General features: G+C 46.8%; 1 long non-coding RNA gene across 1 annotated transcript in view; it reads left to right on the forward strand.

The window, feature by feature from the left end:
* Positions 1-2189: 2189 nt before the first annotated feature.
* The window catches only part of LOC122797272, a 75266-nt gene continuing 56021 nt past the window's right edge, over positions 2190-21434 (forward strand). Inside the window, exon 1 of the long non-coding RNA XR_006364041.1 lies at positions 2190-2264. This is a non-coding gene — a long non-coding RNA (uncharacterized LOC122797272). The remainder of the gene's footprint in view (positions 2265-21434) is intronic.

Genomic DNA, 21434 nt, shown 5'->3' on the forward strand with positions numbered 1-21434 from the left:
GCATGTTCTGTTTATTGTGGTGACAAGGTTTAGGTCTCTAGAGCGTGTAGCTCGGAGGGATTGGGATTTCTTTAAGTTGAGCATATCCAACAGTTCTGGGTTTGACATAGCTTTGTATGTTAGGCAGAGATCACCTCTGAGTAGGCGATATGCGACGGAATAAAGCTGGAGTTTTTTGACACGGTCTGTGTAGGGCATTTGTTTGAGGCCGGTAATCCTCTTTGTGAGGTATTTCTGCGACCTTTTCAGTTGTTGAAGATGTCTTGTGAGGTACATACCAAAAGGGGCATTGTACTGTATAATGGGTCTAATGAGTGACGAGTAGAGGGGAACAGTTACCTCTTTTTTTCTGGATGAGAAACCCTTTGTGATGAGGTGTGCCACGAAGAAGGATTTCCTGACTAATGTGACCATGTGATTATCAAAAGAGAGACTACTGTCCACCTGTGTCCCAAGGTCTCTTATCACACTTTCGGTGTTAAGTATACCACCGCCTATGCTGTAGTGCATGGGTACAGAGTTCTTACCAAAGGGGATGACAGTGCACTTTTTGGCATTGAGCTTGAGGCTATGGCTTTGACACCAGGCATCTGTCTCAGTGAGACCCTTTTGTAGGATGTCCACATCGTCAGGAGTTTCGATTATGGCTGCTAGTTTGCAGTCATCTGTGAACTTCATTAGCCAAAGACCTTCTGTGTTAGCCTGTACTTCAGAGAAGTAGATACCAAACAGGAGAGGACCCAGGACTGAACCCTGTGGTACTCCACTTGTTACTGGTCTGAAGTCAGATTTGGAATCTGCTACTTTCACAGTGTGGGTTCTGTCAGTGAGCCAGTTGGCAACCCATCTTGTGACATAGGGATTTATACCTAGTTTAGTGAGTTTATCTATAATTCCAGAGTGGGGGATGGTGTCAAAAGCCTTGGCAAGATCTAGATAGGCTGTGTGAACCACCTTACCCTTGTCTACAGCTTTGGTGACTGCTTCAGAGAAGTCTATCAGGTTTAGGAGGCATGATCTGCTTTCACAGACCCGAACTGAGTGGGGTCCAGAGTTTGGAGATTACCGATGTCTTTGTTTATAAGTTCCATGATGATACGTTCCATGGCCTTGCAGACCAGGGTCATCAGGCTAATGGGGCAGTAGTTCCCGGGGTCCGTGGTGGCTCCCCCCTTGAGGAGTGGGATAACCATTGCTGTGAGCCATTCAGCAGGTACAAAGCCTGAGGTGAGGTTATGATTGAACATGGTACTTAGGTGGGGTGCCAGTTCGTTCTGTAGTTCGTGTAGAATGCAGCCTTGGATGTTGTCTGGTCCCATGGATGCTGTGTTCTTGGCTTTGGAGAATGTGGTTTTTACCTGAGCAGCCATGATTATAAGAACTTTGCATTCTTCCGGTAAAGAGATGGGCTCTTTAGGGGGTGAGAGGGGGGTAAAGTTAGCACTGAACCTATCTGCCAGGATGTTGGCAATATTAGTTGGGTCTGTATATTTAGTGCCATTGTGCTGTAACTCAGGGTGTGGGATACATAACCTGTCTCTCCAGCAGATCCTGGTTATATCACAGACGTTTAAGTGTTTAGAACGAGGAATTCTGATGCTTTTCATCTTGTAGATATGGAGGAGGTCCATCAGAGTGGGGCTTAAAAATGCTCTGTATGCTGGGGATGGATCTCCCCTCAACAGGCTGTAAGGTACTAAATGCAGTGATATGGCATTGAGGCGGTCTGGAATGGATATGGCACCGATGCCATGAATTGTTAGTGAAGTTCCAGTTAGTGGATGTTCCAGTTGGTGAATATGCCTGGGTAGGTACATATCAAAGGGGGCATTGTACTCAGTGATAGATCTGATGAATGCCATATACAGTGGAACAATGACGTCCTTGCACCTAAATGACATACCTTTGTTTATATGATATGCATTCTCTTACCATTTTTAAGGTTGATGTATAGACCTTGCTTTAAGTTGAAATTACTATAACAAAAAAAAAACTTTAGTGCAGAATAAATACTGTGGCAAAAGGTCATGATTATAATACTGTTTATGCTGTGTATGTGTAACTAGTATCTTATTTGTGTATTTCTTTTTTATGATTTAAAAAGTGTGTTTTTTTTTTTTTTTTTTTTTTTACAGATTCGTAATAAAAGCTTGAACTAACACAAACATTTTGTTATCTTTCTGATATTGCAGTTTTCTAAAAAGGAAAAGAACTATGTGTTACTCCATTTCTGACGATGGGGAGGAGTATGAAGAATCCAACAGGTATTTATGCACCCTTTTCAATTTTATTCATTTATTAAACAGAAAATATTCAGACATACAAGAAGGCTATACATTTAAGCACTATGTTGAAAATTTTGTTTCTGCTTGATCATATCAGATCTTAAAATGGTTGTAACTTTCAGCGTCTGGATCATTGTAACAAGGGCTAGAGTGGTCAGCTGTTGAAGTACAGATTTGTCACACTATATTTTTTCAGTTTGTTTTCGCTGTGCTCTTTCTGGCCCATTGTTTCAGTAATGCCATGAGTCTCAGGGCCCACTGAATTCAAAGTCTTGTGTTTGAGATTCTTGCTTTATATTTCTGACACTGACTTTAGTTGATATCTTTTGCTCAGGTTGCACGATGTTGTGCTGATGGGAACGGAGATGTACCCCCGGATTCATGAAGCTCGGCGCAAGGCCGGTGTAAGGCCTGCGCTGGCCGTGCGGCGTATAAATGGTGTAGTAGCGCCATATGCATATTAATGAAGGTGCGCCGCTACCACATCCACGTGCATAGGACACGTGCGCGAGTGCATGGGGCGTTACTAAGCTGCGGCCGGAGGCGTGTCAATGTTGGCTGGTGATGAGCAACCTAAACTGCTGAATATTATAGCCTGCCTGCAATAGTAATCACACCTATCAGTGTCCGTGGATAATGAAACTTATGCAAAGCATGCAAGACAGTTCCCGGCCACACAAAATGGAGAACCAAACAGTAATGCACGCAACATAATATGAGTTACTGTCCATGGAACAAATGATATTTAAAATCATGTGTCCGTAATGTACTGCACTGTCAGAAGTTATAGCCAGTGGAAGTGAAGTGCATCATGTCAGCGTGCCACCAATACACACATCTAGCCCCATGGCTATGGTCACCAGCAGTCCCACAGTGGTAGTGATAGTACACAGCTGGGCAGTTGTGGCTATATAACAACTGTAAAGAAACCTGACAGTCCACATTGTATACCAAACACACACAAACATATGTATATTAAAATGTGCTATACACATGAACGTAACCGTCACATACACATAGGATGCAATATGCGGAACCGGGATATCCAAAAGTAGAACCCATGCATGCAAATGCAATATGCAACAACCCCTGTATAGCACATAACCCGCACCCATGTCCGAATGTCCACCAAATCCAGCTACCAGCCTTGCGCATCCGTACACCTACACATAGTGGGTATTCCCCATATGTAGTAGGAAGTATCGTCCTAGGCAGTGTCCGGATTGCAAATATGTATCCCACGTTTGTAAACATCCCATCACAGGTACGTAAATCCAAATGCCCGCGCGTTAATGTTACGGCAAAATGTGTGTACATCCCGCGTGGGATAAGTAACCTGTTGAAACCTCAGAGTTGTTTACATGCCACGGTGTCCATTACTGTACACATATGGACAAAACTTGTATGTGTATTCACGGTACTGGTCAGTATCTACACAGACATGCAATTCATACTACGCAGGATGGAACAGCTGTCCACCATGCAGGTCACCCCACTAGGGTTGCCACCCATTCAGATGGCCAAGGTGGGATATCCCTTGTAGAAATGTGAGAATTTGCAGGATAAAACATACCCCCGGCCTGTGCAAAGTACAGAATTACATGTGTATGCCAAGATAAAAGCTAATGCCATAGCATTTGAATAGCTTATCTATCCCAAATAATAGTTATGTGTACCAGATACAAAATACCTGTATCATGCAACTAGTACAGAAATAAAGAAATATATTATGTTCTTAAAATCACAGGACATTTGCCATGTCTTAGGTGTTGTCGCAGGGCACAACTGTCCAAACTGGGACCTCCCCTCGCAAAGAAGAACAAGTGGTAACCCTACTCCCCACTGAATTATTGACAGTATATATTCAACTCAATCACATACCGACACCACCTCTCAACCTATTACAGCAACAAAACCTGGACAAAGCCTAAAAGGATGGGTGGACAAATAGGGACAGATGTAATTACTGCTCTCACAAGCTTCGAAAGTTCAAGGAATAATAGTATGTACATAAGCAGGAAATGCTGTGAAGGATGTGGGGTAGTCCCCGGTATTACAGAGGTCCGTACATATATACTGTAGCAAGCCGTCACATATGTTGACTGTAATACTGCATACCCGTAATTAATTCATAGTTAAGTCATGTGCAAAATAATAACCCTCATAAGAATGAATACAGGAAATAGTCAAATGTGAATGGAACACCACTCACCGTGGATTATGTATCGTAACCGCCCCCACCCATATTATGTATTGCCAACATCATAAGCTGCTGACAGGTGCCCAAACACCTGTGTCTGTAAACACAGATTAAATGTTTAAAATGGACAAACCCTGTCCATGTGCTTTGTCTGACATTTAAACACGGTCAGGGCAATTCCGTTCACCAGGCGGACAAGCCTAAACCCAGATCACCACATGAACACCCTGACAGTTAAAGACCTGTATGTGTCAGGATTATAAGCCTTTGGGTTCTGAATATCCCTGCAGTGATGAAATATGCAGCGTGGGTCCAGAGCAGTAGGGAATAGGGAATGTGTAACATGTAGTACCCCATTTTTCCCAGCAGGAGAATGGATGCATGTGACGTAAGTGAAGCGGTGAGGCATATGTTAATGTAGCTATGTACTATGGGTATGCATATAAATGAGTCAAAACACCAAACGTATAGTGGTTACAGCATCCGGCCAACGTGAATGCAGTCCCGGTTGAACAACGACTACAGCACATATAATGTGAAAGTGTAATGAATGCGTCTGTGATGTACAGACAGTTAAATATGTAAAGGTGAACGTGTGTTTCGCAAATGTCCGTTAACCGTATTACAGATAATTACTGGTACTGTCACAAGTAATAAAGCCCACGTAAGCACAAAGACTTACTAAACATATGTAACCCACAATAAGGATATGCATGCGTGCCTGCGCGAACCCACAATAAGGAAATGCAAGTGCGCCTGTGTGTGTGTGATCCGCTCACAGCATAGTAAATGAATGCTGTTTCCCCCATGTTAGTTATACATGGCTCAAACCTGTTAACCTCGTAAAGTATGAAACCGGACAAAGCCATGCAAACTACCGGTACAAATAGGGACAAACACCAGATATGTGCCAGAACAAACATAGAAAGTGGATAGAATAACGGGTGTGTCAGTAGCATGGATTCTCTGAAGGGTATGCAGTCGTAACCTGAACTGCTTGCCAGAAATCCCCACTGTAAGTCTCAAATGAAATGCCACGACATTGCCAGATAGACACATGTTTATTTAAAACACAGCGAAGATAAAGGGGCAAGCAGCTGTACACTCTGCGACAATCTGTATAGTGGAATGGTATGGTATGGATATAGATATATGTGTATACACATAATCCACAGACGTAAACCAAAGCAAGTTATGAAATGAGGATTGTACATGTATATATGTATACACAACAGACTTATGTCCCGTAGATATGACATATGTACATAAATAGGCGACGTTATATCTAATATGGGTAGACAAACAGACATGCAGGAAAGGTGAATAAACCGCAGCATTCCAAACCAATGGCCAGAAAGTGACAGTCCAGTAAGTTCTACACTTTAAACATGCAGATAGGTGTCCATTACAGGACTCCAAAAATTGAATCTTACGTAGTGTCAACCGACATTGACGCAAAACAAGTGACCGCAGCAAATACGAAATAGCTGTACATGCAACAGTATCAGGTGCAAGGGTGACGACACATGTGTCGATAGAATGTATGACGTACAAACTGATATCCAGAGAGTGGGGAGTGCATATAAGTGTCTCCACACTTCAGTACCACACACATTAAACATGTGTAATGGGTACTGTAGAGGGTTGTCAGGTATGGGAATCATGGGTATGCAGAAATGGGCCTAGGTGTTGTTTGGCAGGGATTTCGTAGGCCCGCCCTGTGGGAGTGATGTGGGTATAGTACACCCCTATATTCTCAATAATGGGGCAAACCATCTACTGGCTATTGCGGAAACCATTTTGGCAATATGTAGGGCCCTATATCAGTGTCATGTAGGTGATTATCATGGATGGACATGCGTACGACCAAGATGGTCCCCATAACTGGCAAACTGTCAGAATAACACAGCTGCACTAAGGCACAGTACATGAAATACACATAGGGACTATATTAGATATACCCCAGACAAAGTCAGAACATCGTGAGAATACTGGCGTACCCATGAATACGGATGTTATGAGTGTTACTAATCATGTAATGGAAATGTCAGTCACTATTATCTACCGCACAGTCCGTAATGCCTTGCCAGCAATTTACCAGAAAGGCACATCACTATGACAAATGTAACAAGGTCAAACGTCAGGGCGTTTACCCATAATGTGTACAGGTTAGGGTATGAAGGTAACCTGTCCAAAATACATGTACAGAACTAGTGATACTAGGTGGACAGGTGAGAAGAAAGACATCAGGACAAATGAGAAAACATGTACAAGACACACGCATGTACTCCGACAAATGTGAATGACAACGTATGCCCTGTGAATGTCAAAGTGGAAGGTTAATAGACACAAAAGTAATGTGTCCCTCAGGGTGTCATGCAGTGTCACCGTAACAATTTCCAGTCCCCCAGACACGTACGTGAGCTCTGCCACTGACGGAAAGCGCAAATACCGGTGCACACATACGGTACATGATAGATCAATTAGTGTGGATAAGCAGCTGTTGGCCTTTGTGAGGAATACAACTGTCTGGGTGGGTGTGTCCTGCAATATAAATGTAATGGCATGTGGCCTGTGATGCCGCCATACAGTGTGTGTATTGGTGTCAGAAAGTTGATATTTTGTTACAGACACATACTCCGCAACTGTACAGATTTACGCAGAATGTGCAGAGTTCTGCCTCATATGTTTGGTGTGTTCCACGTAACAACAGTAACATTCTGGCACTTTCATGATAACTGAAGACATAAAATAATGACAAACATGTGAGTAAGACACCAAATCTGACAGAAAAGCCATACTAATGCAAAACCTATTATTGTGTCAACTATCTACGTTTGTAAGAGCAACATGTCAATACTGCCCCTATGTGTCCCACTATCAGATAAGGCCTTGTCCAGCAACTTGTTCTAGGAGGTGGAGTGGTATGAACAGAAACAGATCCATGTGTGAGGAAACAGCAATATCGACTGCAAGATAATGCAGAAGGTATGACATGCGCTGCAGTAGGACGTGCAGTACTGTCCGCAGGTATGTGCTGACATGTCAAATAACACAGCAGTCTACATGAAGAACCTATAGGGCTGTCACCTTTACAAATGATGATAGTGGGACATACCCAGAGCCATGCACACAGCACAAATAGAAATACACACATCAAAACTAGGCCATGATACATGAAGCCTCCGGCGTGTACGAGTACAGTGAGAGTACAGCAAGGATAGATGTCTACCAAGATATACAGCAAACGCCTGTAAGGGCGTGTAACGCCGCCCGTAACACGGACGTTGCATGGACAATGTTGGGAGTTGCAACATACCTCATTGGTATGTGAAAGCTATGCAAATATGCGATACATGAAACAGTCAGCTGTCCATGCAAGAGCAGAGGTATGGGCAGAAAATAGATTTTATATATATATATATATATATATATATATATATATAGATAGATAGAGAGAGAGAGATACAGACATACACACACACACACACACACACATGTGGCAGGGCTGGTAATCGAACCTACACATGACCACCCTATCACACAACAGCATGACGCATTTACAGAACACGCTACCGAGATTACTAAACACAGTAGACACACAGGCATTCTACTAGGTGCGTGTCAACATCCGCAAAGATAAAGACGTCAGCAGGATACATCTGTGTTGCGAAGCATCTAAAAGCATAACCTGAGTCCCCAGGTGGACAGGAGAATGCACACACACACACACACACACACACACACACACACACACACACACACACACACACACACACACACATCTGGCAGGCCTGGGAATCGAAATTACACCTAACTACCCTATCACACTACAGCATGACGCATTTACAGAATGCGCTACCGAGACTACTGAACACAGCACTCCCAGAGGCGTACTTCTAGGTGGGTGACATCATCCGCAAAGGCAAAGATGCCGATAGGGAATGTATGTGTTGTGAGGCATCTAAAAGCATTACTGTGTCCCCAGGCAGCTGGAAACACACACACACACACACACTTGGAAGGGCCGGGAGTTGAACACACACCTACCGATTCTAACACACTACAGCATTACACATTTACAGAACGCGCTACTGAGATTACTGAACACAGCACTCCCAGAGGCATACTTCTAGGTGGGTGACATCATCTGCAAAGGCAAAGACGCCGATAGGGAATGTATGTGTTGTGAGGCATCTAAAAGCATTACCGTGTCCCCAGGCAGCTGGAAACACACACACACACACACACACACACACACACACACACACACTAGGAAGGGCCGGGAGATGAACACACACCTACCTACTCTAACACACTATAGCATTACGCATTTACAGAACGCGCTACCGAGATTACTGAACACAGCACTCCCAGAGGCATACTTCTAGGTGGGTGACATCATCCGCAAAGGCAAAGACGCCGATAGGGAATGTATGTGTTGTGAGGCATCTAAAAGCATTACTGTGTCCCCAAGCAGCTGGAAACACACACACACACACACACACACACACACACACACACACACACACACTTGGAAGGGCCAGGAGTTGAACACACACCTACCTACTCTAACACACTACAGCATTACGCATTTACAGAACGCGCTACCGAGATTACTGAACACGGCACTCCCAGAGGCATACTTCTAGGTGGGTGACATCATCCGCAAAGGCAAAGACACCGATAGGGAATGTATGTGTTGTGAGGCATCTAAAAGCATTACTGTGTCCCCAGGCAGCTGGAAACACACACACACACTTGGAAGGGCCGGGAGTTGAACACACACCTACCTACTCTAACACACTACAGCATTACGCATTTACAGAATGCTCTACCGAGATTACTGAGCACAGCACTCCAAGAGGCATACTTCTAGGTGGGTGACATCATCCGCAAAGGCAAAGATGCCGATAGGGAATGTTTAGAGAGTGAGCGGTCTGAAAGCATATTACTGTCCCAAGGTAGACGTACACAAACACACCAGTGCTGTCAATGGGCAAACTAAATATCTATGGAGCACAACAACACTGAATAGATACGGGATGCACCACAGACAGTACACCCTTCAAATGAGCAACAAGTGTGTTCAATGTATGCATCCATCGTGACATTGAAATTGGACATCTGGTGCCTGGATGACCACCATGGCTATACAGGATGTCAATGGCCATGCCCACACGCTTAGTATCACACGTCTGTTTTGAATGTACTGTGTATCCATCTACACAATGGCGTACTTGGCATGCTCACACACTTAGCTGTCGCAAAGGGCCAACTTGCATACACACGAAGTGTAATCACAGAAGGGCGCAGTGTGGAATGTACTCTGTGTCCATCTACACAATGGCGTACTGGGCATGCTCACACACTTAGCAGTTGCAAAGGGCCATCTTGCATGCACATGGAGTCTAATCACGGAAGGGCGCAGTGTGGAATGTACTGTGTGTCCATCTACACAACGGTGTATTGGGCATGCTCACACAGCAGTTGCAAAGGGCCATCTTGCATGCACACGGAGTCTAATCATGGAAGGGCGCAGTGTGGAATGTACTGTGTGTCCATCTACACAACGGCGTACTGGACATGCTCACACACTTAAAAGTTGCAAAGGGCCATCTTGCATGCACATGGAGTCTAATCACAGAAGGGTGCAGTGTGGAATGTACTGTGTGTCCATCTACACAACGGCGTACTGGGCATGCTCACACATTTAGCAGTTGCAAAGGGCCATCTTGCATGCACACGGAGTTTAATCACGGAAGGGCGCAGTGTTGAATGTACTGTGTGTCCATCTACACAACGGCATACTGGGCATGCTCACACACTTAGCAGTTGCAAAGGGCCATCTTGCATGCACACGGAGTCTAATCACGGAAGGGCGCAGTGTGGAATGTACTATGTGTCCATCTACACAATGGCGTACTGGGCATGCTCACACACTTAGCAGTTGCAAAGGGCCATCTTGTATGCACACGGAGTATAATCACGGAAGGGCGCAGTGTGGAATGTACTGTGTGTCCATCTACACAACTGCGTACTGGGCATGCTCACACACTTAGCAGTTGCAAAGGGCCATCTTGCATGCATACGGAGTCTAATCACGGAAGGGCACAGTGTGGAATGTACTTTGTGTCCATCTACACAACGGCGTACTGGGCATGCTCACACACTTAGCTGTTGCAAAGGGCAATCTTGCATGCAGATGGAGTGTACACACAGAAGGGCACAGTAAGGTATAACTGCCCTCACGCACAGGGTGGTCACACATGCAGTGACCTGTACACACACAGCTGCTATCACAGCTGTCACAGGTGCAGGTCACACACGTACACACTGCAGTGTACACTGTAGCTGTCAAGTCAGCACCATGTTGTTGGTGCAGCACTACACAGCCATACGGTCCAACAACACCATGTGACACATGACCACTGGGCTGTACAGCGGTGTACACCAGCTGTGCAGAGTACACACGTACCAACAGGGATCCAACAGGTGTTATGCATTGCAGTGATACCAGTATACATGAACAGGTCGGCTCAAGACATACCATGACCCTTACACAGCTGTGACACCTGACTGTTGCTGTACACCAATGAACACACGTCTGGGTATGTCATACATGCGATTGTGTGGATGTGTGCATGGACTGCACACACAGCACATACATACATGGCCTTTGATGTACCTCGTGCATAACACTGGCCTAATCAATGCTACACGCAAATTGAATGTGGGCCCATGTCTGTTGAATGCTCACACTACAGGGGGTAGCAGTGTTGACCGGGACACATACCCTTGTACTGGTCGCCTGTGACACCCATGATATCATACCGCATTCCATGTATTATGTATGTCAACACACATGTCCAACAATAGCAATGCATACAAACATGGCAACAGGAGACACATGTGACATCTGTACTGTGCATGCAGCAAACATGCATGTGCAGTGGCCGATGTCTGTAACATAGTTGCACCTACCTACGACATGCAGATGCAATGCAGACCCATCATTGACATCTGTATACGGTGACATACAAACAGCACGTATGGAGAGATGTGTGTACATAACGTGGTGAACCACCTGTCTAGATGTAAGTGTGCAGGGGGTGGCTCACAGTTGTGACATCCTATCATGCCATGTGCTAACTGTATGCAATGTCGCTGTTACATGACGGTGCTGACATAATGCATACACAGCGGTCAGGTGTTAACAACTATATGTCATATGGTACCTGTAACACCTACAACCTCTCGTGTGTATATAGCGGCACATTTGCCAGATATAGCGTTGGTACACATAATGCAATCAATACTGCTGCATGTCCATCAAACATGTCATCATATGGCTGGTGTATCATTCCCAGCACTGCCATGTGTGTCCGAATGTGTGACCAGGGATGCCACATATCGCGGGGAATATGTCCCAGTTGCTACACATCGCTGTACACCATAGTAGAGAAGTGTACATACAACAGTGTGGGAAGCATGACGTTCGCCGGTGAGGTGCATCAAACACATCGGCTGTCCGTATACACATGTGTGGTCACCACAGTGTGTGTGTGTCTGTATGTATGTCTGGTGCTTGGTGTGAGTGTGTATGCTAATATACGGTGGGAAATTATCACTGGCCCCACGTGTTGACTAACCTGTAATGGTGATGCATTGCACAACCCTGTTGATGCCATAGGTCCCAGCCATACTGGCTACCTGTGCATGTCCCTTCTCTGTGACAGGTCATGTGGGTGCATAGTACTATGCGGGTGATGACCACAAAGGCAAGGGTCCCCAGCTGCACACTATGGGGTGTGCGTTATAGTGGTGTACACCCCATGACTGCGGCCATGTTCACGTACTGTTACAGGGTCCTACTGCTGCACAGTGTGGCCTCCAGCTACCAAGTGACACCTCACATCATCATTGGCCAGGCCGCTGTGTACAACCCCTGCACCATGTCACCATACCTGTAATGTGTCCTGCTATGTATGTCACGTCTCTGTCCAGTGTAGCCTGTGGCACCGACCACATGCGTCAGATGCAGTGTATATGCGGACATCTGTGTCATGTTTGTGTGACCAACAGTCAGGATGAAGGTACATATAGCATGCTGATATTGCCAGACGTGCCTGTGTGTACTCCACAGTTACACGTGGGGGACTGCAAACACTGCTACCTGTAGGCACATGCAAGTACACCATAGGAGGGAACCAGGGTATCACAACCAACATGGTGCTACAGATGTAACCGAGACACATACCGTGAACACATCACAATGCATGCTGCACCTGCACTACATGGTGTGACCGGTGCATGTCGACAGTACACAACCTGTGCCACATACACAACTCAGTATTCACACACAACCAGTGCAACATACACATCCCTCACTATGCATACACAGGTATTACATACACCTCTCACTATGCTGTTCACCATGTTCATCAGAATATTTGTGCATAACCCTGCACCGATGGTGTGGATGACAGGGATGCAGCACAGGCTTCATCATATGCACAGGGTGATATGTTTGCCAGGGGCATAGGCTGCACACAACCACTGCAACATACACATCCCTCACTATGCATACACAGGTATTACATACACCTCCCAATATGCTGTTCACCCTGTTCATCAGAATATATGTGCATAACGCTGCACCGATGGTGTGGATGACAGGGATGTGGCACAGGCTTCATCATATGCACAGGGTGATATGTTTGCCAGGGGCATAGGCTGCACCAATGGATGACATCATGTGTGTGTGTAAGGGCCAGTGAGTTGACTGGACATGTCTGTGCAGAATGCATGTGGATGTTGTGGAGCCTTACAGTTGTGTTTGCTGTGTGCATGTATGTGTGTACACAGTTCTGCCATTTGTGATGCCTACACGGGATATAATTGACAGCCCCAGATTGTACAGTGCAGGTTGTACAGCTCACTGTGTCCGTCCATGGCCACGTGACCTGTGCCTGCCTGGGGTTGCACGGGCACTACCAGGTTGAGGTACAGAGTGGCTACTGTCCGACTACACATGTTTGCTGGAAACGTGTCCCCACTGAGACTGTCCAGGGCCACGTCCACGTGGCCTGCTGTGTCCTGGTGTTGACAGCTCAGCAGCAGCTGCACTGCTACTGCTACCGGCACTATGGGAGCGGGCATGTGAGGTGGCATGCTCATGTCGACCTACACTAGGTGGTGTTGCTGGCCTACGTCCACGTGGCCTACGCCTCACTCCTACCAGGTGTTCCAGCACAGACAGCTCCCGCTCGCGGATTGCCATGCCTTGGTTAAGGATTCCGGCCATTTCACCTAGACGCCTATCCAGAATATTAGCAATCTGCTGTTGACCATTTGCCAATGCCTGGATGTTGTCATTTAGGGTATGGATAGCAGCCCTCTGCAGCCTCTGCCCTTCTCTGTTCTGCCATTCAGCACGTGCCTGTGCCGCCATTACAGTCTGGAACATGCGTCTGGTGATACCAGCTGCTGTGCTCTGTCCTGCAGGTGCATGTCTGCCAGAGGTCCTCCTACGAGCAGCACCGGCCACATGCCTGTGTGGCACATCTGCAGTCATTACACTGACACTATGGTGTGTAGACACACCTTCTGTAGCCACCACACGTTCCTGTTCCACGCCAACAGACGCTGACTGTCCTTCCAATATGGCCACCGGTGATGCGGTATGTGTTGGCAGCAGAACTGTGTGCGGGGTAGAGGGGAACATAGCTGGGATGGTAACCATTGGCACAGATTCAGCCCCTGAAACCCTGCCTGTACCTCATGCATATGTTCATCACCGCTAGTATCTGTGGGGACACTAACATCAGATGGACCGCAGGAGGGTAATGCACCTACATCACCTGTGAATGCAAAGAAATAATGTAAAGTACAATAGACACAGACACAGACACACACACACACACAGACACACACACAGACACACACAGACACACACAGACACACACAGAGACACACACAGACACACCAGGCATGTGATTTGTCAGATGGCATGCAGCATGCCTGCGATAGAGCAGAGGGCATGCAGCTCAGACATTAATAGTGTTAGTAAGCATACCTCCCTGGGGTGCACACTACAGCAAGCAGGTGTCATATCAGTAGGCATGCAGTTCACACAATCATGGTAGTATGCATGCATCCCCGTGATACACCATGTGGCCTAGAACAGGATAACAGTACACATGGCTGATGTGACCTTGACATGTAATTTGCTGACGTGCATTAACATGCATACATGTTTGACACAATGGTGTCCTGACACATGTACAGCATCATAATGGGCTTCACATTGCAGTGTTGTGTGTATGTCCTACAGATGTTTAGCAAATGTGCATGAGCACAGGAGGGTAGTGTGAGCCGTCTACATTGCTATACAGTGTGAAGTACAGACACTGTGCCATTGCATGGCAACATGAGGCATGTATGTTGCTGTAGAATGCATAATATGTACACATTGCATAACCATAACTGCAACGCAGTCGTGATTTTCGACAGATCGTATATGCTAGACTTCAGTGACACCTCCAGTAGCTGTGCACAGGCTTTTAGGTTGTCCACTGTACCACATCAACAGTATAATCGGTCAACTAAGGCTATAATTGGACAATGTGTGGACAATGTGCAACAGGGTGTATACACATCACATGTACTGTGTAGCTACATGTCTGTGGCCATCCCCCATGGCCATGTGTGCACATGTGGTGGCCAATTGTGTGTGATGGGCATCTTCCCCACATGTCTGTGTGGTGCCATATGACATACACCCATACATGTCAGATATGTCACATTCCACAGGTCTATGCAGACAACGGGTTGTATGTTTGGTATGTGGGGTATATGTCATGTGATAGTGTGACAATATTACAGACAGAACACTACATGTCTGGGACATGTCAGGTGGCACATCACAATGTGTGCACCCGATGCAGGGGCATATGACACAATGGTGACACTTGTGGGCTGCCCATATCACAGCTCACTGTGTGGTACTGTGTGCGTACTACACATGTTGTTCCAATGCATACTACATATGCCTCCATTGTAGAACACCTCCATCCTTGTATGCACAGCTGACCACACATGTCGCAATGACAAGTACTGTGATTTCAAGTCTGTGTATCATTACGTGTGAATATATTGCACATGGGTGGCGTGTGTGAATGCACGGTGGTGCGACCTGCATATTGTGACTGGAACAAACTTCAGGTGTGCAAGTGTTAACTGGCCACATGGCAAATAGATCTACACTGTAACATGCCTGATACTGATGACAGTCTCACCTGCAACGGACCCATGTCTGTGCGGCACGCCAGAGGTACCTGTATAGGGGTGACACACCAGTAAGAACATTATCCATGACTGTATGACAGCCACAGGTTGCATTGTGCATGTGCACACATTCACGTGTGTAATAGCATATAGTATGCACATGTGTGCATACACAACGTAGCATACTGTAGTATGCAGCATGTGTCCACATACCTGGCATATGTTGTTACTTTACATTATGTACAGTGACACATGCAACTACATGGGATATAATAGCCATATGTGCATTACTGACTTACCAGGCAACTCCAGGCTCATTGGTTGGGAGACACCCACCTCCACGATGGCAGCTAGTGTTTCTGGATGCTGTTCCCTGGGTATCCCCAGACTGGCCAGTAGCTCCTCGGTGTGTGTGAGTGGGGGCTGGGTTGGTGGCCCACCACCTTTTCCACCTTGTTCCCTGGCAATTGCAGTGGAACGCTGTTTTGCATGTCGTATCAGGTCCATGCAGTGTCTGCGCACCTGCTGGTAGGTGCGGTTATGGCCACCCACATCGTTCACCCTCCTGCGTAGATCCTGCCACAGGTCATCCCGCTGCTGGGCATGCTGTGGCACATGGCTGAACAACAAGTCATAGTTGTCATGGAGCTGTGGGATTAGGACATCATCCTCCTGGCGGGTGTATGCTGGGAGGCGTGTACGGGGCATTATCTGTAAAACATAATGATGGTGACAGGTCACAGTTTCAGAGATGTACAGAGATACTGCTGCACATACATTTCTATGACATCTACTGCATCTGCACAGTTATCTTTGCAAGGCACCACGACACTGACACGACTGACGTGTTTGTGTCACACATGTCACACCCATTATGCATTGGATATCATCACCATATATGTGTGTCACCTCATTACAGTGTTCATACTCCATGTAAATGCTGTCTTGCTGTGGGCATGTCTATTTGCCTGCACTTGTGTTCTTACCTATCTGCACATGCCTCGATGTGTCCACGGTACTACTGTTGACCTGGATGCTGTGTATATGTCACATAGCAACACAGACACAGCCGGAATGGACTTGAGCAGTGACAATGCACACATACGCATGGACACCTGTACATGCATGTGTTTTGCCATATACATCTACACAGCACTGTACAACTGTTCAACATCCTGACATGGATCGCCTGTATTACACATGTGATAGACATGGGACAATGGATAGTCAGACGACATTCGCAGGGATGGTCATCAACCATAGCATGTGCGGGCACGGTTTCCACGCTTTTACAGATGGCCATTGTGCCACCGCAAGCTGCATCAGTGCCACATTACTGATCCAGTCAGTTGATCGTACATCTACCATGCGGCCATTACACCATGTATGACTAGGATGACATCTGCAGCTTTGATGGACAGGGTTGCATGGTATGGTGGGAGTATGTCACATATATGGCACAGGGATCTGTCCAGCCTGTGGCGATCCTAGTATTAGGACGGTGGCTGTCCATGACATATGTCATATAGATCAGGATATGGACATGTAGCATGTCCATCATCATGGTGTAGCAAATGTCCTTCTGCAAGGTAGACGGCATGCTGCATAGTGGAGGGGTGGATTGTGAAGGCTGTTATCGCACATCCATGCATAGCCATTACCCCTTACAGGTGGTATGTGATCCAATATTAGTCACCACAGTGCTGTATATGCCTGGCCACTGCTCTCCGTGCTCATGGATGGCACCCTGACATGACATGAGTACCTCAGATGACTACCTAAGGGGCCTGGAGACGTCACCATGTCAGGGGTGCACTGCACAGCACCATCCCTTACACAGTGTCCATAATGTTGACCACAGCCTAGGTAGGAGTTTATGGGTACAGGGAAGTTTACCTAGCGGTGACACTGCTGGTATCATCCATCAGACTTAGCACATATGTCACACACCTCACACACACAGCCCATTCTGTATGTTGTTCACAACACTGACACAGCTAAACTGATAGGTCATGGCCATTCACAGCCTTACATACACAGATGCCTAACATTTGTGTGTGTGGTATGGGCTACAATGAGGGTGGGGTACAACACATTAACCCTGTTCTACTGTATCTGGCACAGATGTGCTGTGCACATGTCACTCTTGCACCTTTTGTAGTTGTGGGTCTGTCAACAGGCTACTGGTGGAACACACCTGTGACATGCAAAGGTATTTGTAATCAAATATCCGTGCTATCTTGTACATCTGTACTGCCAACATCTACAGTGCTAATGGTTCATGGACATGCACACCATACTCAGCATTGTTATAGTGCGGTGCCACCCTAAATGACTGTCATCACCACTTGTGGGTTGATATTATCCAACACCCTATCTGTATTGTATGGTCATGCTAGGCACTTGTTCAGAACATGTGAGCATGTCATGAGCTAATGATTACTATAGCACCCATTCCACACCATTTCCCACAGGTACACTGGCTGTCCTACACTTCCCAGCTTGCTTAAGGTACGACAGCTGTTGTACACACATAACGCACATATCCTGTGGGACATGGTTGTATATGCAGGCATGTCCAACTGTCACGTACCAGTGCTACTGCCTGTCTATATGAGGGATATGTCGTACATGTGGCAATAGAGCAATTGTCTCATGTACACATTCAATGCTCACTTCCCAACATACGGCACTACAGCCTGTGGGGGATGCACGTCTGCAGCTGTGCTGGGCCCATAGCTCTCAGGTGTACCTCATTACGGGGAACGTACCTCATTTGGGGTTCTAAAAGGTGCATGTTCCTCAAGGTTCCACATTGGAAGGGTCTGTCACACATTCATTGTTGTACATGGTTTACCTGCTAGCCATGGCTAGATAGATGAGAGTCATAGTAATTCATTGGACTATCTGTTTTATACGTAAGACCAGCCTATTTTAGCCATCATATGCCCTTCCTAGTTGACGCTGTTAGTAAGCCAGTTGTAAGTGTTCCACGTTTCACCCATTTGTCACACTGTATGAGGGCTAATGTTCCTCATTTTGGGGACAGGAGGCTGACAGCTATGGCTGGGGGTAATGCTGTCGCGAACCCTGACTGCACCTGACAGTCATTTGGGGATGTGTAACATTTGCAACACACCCCACCCATCACATAGTCTCACATAATCTACACCACTGGCCACACCTACAAGGACAACCTGTGCAGTACGTCTCCATACTCACTGTAGGCACCAGAGGTAGCCCCCATCATGGAAGACAACATCACCAGCTTATAGCCCACAGACTCATGTGTGCCCACCACATACAGCCAATAGTGTGTTATAACATTCACAACACACCAGTCATAGCTGACTCTGTAGGGTGTCACACTGCAGTTCCACACAGCAGGCTACACAAGGCGTTAGTCGCTTGCATCTTGCTGTCGGGTAACTGCTTCTGCAACATAACCTATGCACCCATGCCACACCTCACCAGGTACGATATGTCTGTCATTCGCCATGTTAGTGTGACTGCCCTGTGATGCCACTTCACAGACTACGTGTGCAGGGACATGCAATAACTCACCAGTCTTATAGCCCTGAGGGTGTGGGCCTAGCCCTGGGGAGCATTTTGCATTCATCCAGACACAATACCACTGTACAATGACCAACTGTGTCACTTCAACAGTTGCCTATGCTCCTATTGTCATTCCACAGGCATGTGATATCTGTCCGCTATGACTGTCCTGGTCAAACACAATGCTGTGGCACAGATGACTTGCACCTGTCAGCCCTGGGAGTACAGCTGACATGCTAGGCTCTTGCTGCTGCTATACTGCCTGTCCTGCACAGTTTCCAATAACTGTCACCGGCAGGGCGGTAACTGGCATGTGCGACATGGGGTCATGTGACACATTGCTTGCATCTTCCCCTGTGATGCACACAGGCAAGGCACACCTTATAATGCACCACTCCAACATCTCTGCAGTGACTGGGACCTGCCTGTAGGCTCTGCAGAGCACACCTGCAATGACAGGTTATAGACGGACCATACCTTCCAGGCACATACATGGACCGGCACACCCACAGCTGAGGGGCTCCCATATCCCACTATGTTTTGCACACATCCTGGATAGTTGCTTAGCACAATGCATCAGAGGTGCTCCACATGCAACTAACTGTGTCCAAGACCGCTATACACATTGTAACAAGCGACAGAGTCAACATCATACCCCACGGGTAACATACCTTCTATGGTGGTATAGTAGACAGTGGGCCTCAGCTACTACTGATGTGTGACTGACACTACCCCACACTTCACTGGGATAGCCACTCATGTACCAACACATCCATGAGTCATACCCTCCACTCTGCTGGATCAACACATACACACCACCTCCAAGACCTACATTACCCTTGGCATGAACACTACCACCATGTGACTGGTGTTACACACCTGGGGTTATACCCTCATTGGTGGATTCCAAACATATGCTAATCTACCTTGTTAGCCACATCCCGGAAACACACCCATCACAGCATACACAGTACATGTGTACTACTACACCTACTACAGACGTCTGCTGACAGCGGTTGTTAACATCATGACACCCGTGCAGATGGACAATGCACATACAAATGCTGACACATACCCCAGTGCACTTAATTAGCATGTACACAACTGCATGGATCATGCTATTCCACACAGAGCCATGATGGTACACACCAGATAACAGACGCCACTCTGGTGGTCATGTTCCATGGACATATGATGTACAACAACAGGTGTAGGCTGTTGCACAGTGGTGTACATTCCCATGTGTGGGGTGGCTCACTGGTCAGCCGTGGTGGGGCCACAGGGTCCCTCATCACATACTCCAAGACTAGCTATGTAAACATGACTGCCACACATTCCGGGGTGTACCACCAGGCATTATGGTGGTATGTCAGTATTCGATGGCAACACCCACATCTGCTGTCACATACAGCAGTTACTCAGGAACATTGCAGACCCAGGTATTGTTGGCAACATGCTGGAGGATGGATTCAATGCTGACAGTACACCCTCTCACTCACTACAGGGCCGCAATCCATACATGAACATTGTGGTGTCCCTGTGGTCACACCTACACAGTACTGACCTACACTCTATGTGTCCTGGGACACTGGCCACATGTCACCTTCCAACGTCCCAGGCTGTGATGTCCACCAACCTCTGAATTACTTGTCTCCCCACTAGGCCACCATATTCAGTAATAGCCTTGTTTCAGACATTGTAGACCCTAAATGGCACATAGCAGCATTTATCACACTACACACAGGTGGCACCACATTGCACGAGTGGGACTATAGTCCTACACACCTGACTGAACTGTTCTGCATGGCTATGGGGCACATCGTCAAGGACATCATTCTCAGAGACATTGTTGGTCTCCCGTCCTCTGCTGCCACCTGGGTTGGGCTTGTTATGGCCAGAGCATGGCCCCTACACATGGTGGACTCCTTTCATACAGTTACCAGGGCAGTTGCTGATGGTACGGGAGTCCACACATCCTACATTGTCCTCTCATTGCCTTTCAGCACCATTCCCCATTCTGGTATTGACAACATACACATCCACCTGCACATCATACCCTGTGTCTCTGGATGTTATGCTATGTGGCTCATGGACAGGACACACAG

Source organism: Protopterus annectens, chromosome 3.part0 (genome assembly GCF_019279795.1).
Source record: "Protopterus annectens isolate FY-2018-M chromosome 3.part0, PAN1.0, whole genome shotgun sequence".
Lineage (NCBI taxonomy): Eukaryota > Metazoa > Chordata > Ceratodontiformes > Protopteridae > Protopterus > Protopterus annectens.